Here is a 204-nt window from a genome sequence, read left to right as displayed (position 1 = left end):
TGTACGTGGAGAGGCTGACAGCTGGGTCCACGGCAGCCGCAAGGAAGTGCCTACTTATTACGCGCAAAATAATTATTCCTCCACCTGACAGCAGGGACCCACCGGATGGGCCACCAGTATTTCGCAGAAAAAACGTTTCCCCCTTAACTGCTGGGACCCACCGGACGGGCCACCGTATTTCGCGAAAAAAATGTTTGCCCCTGA

This window comes from Triticum dicoccoides, chromosome 1A, assembly GCF_002162155.2.
Source record: "Triticum dicoccoides isolate Atlit2015 ecotype Zavitan chromosome 1A, WEW_v2.0, whole genome shotgun sequence".
Classification (NCBI taxonomy): Eukaryota; Viridiplantae; Streptophyta; class Magnoliopsida; order Poales; family Poaceae; genus Triticum; species Triticum dicoccoides.
Note: the sequence above shows the minus strand (reverse complement) of the source record.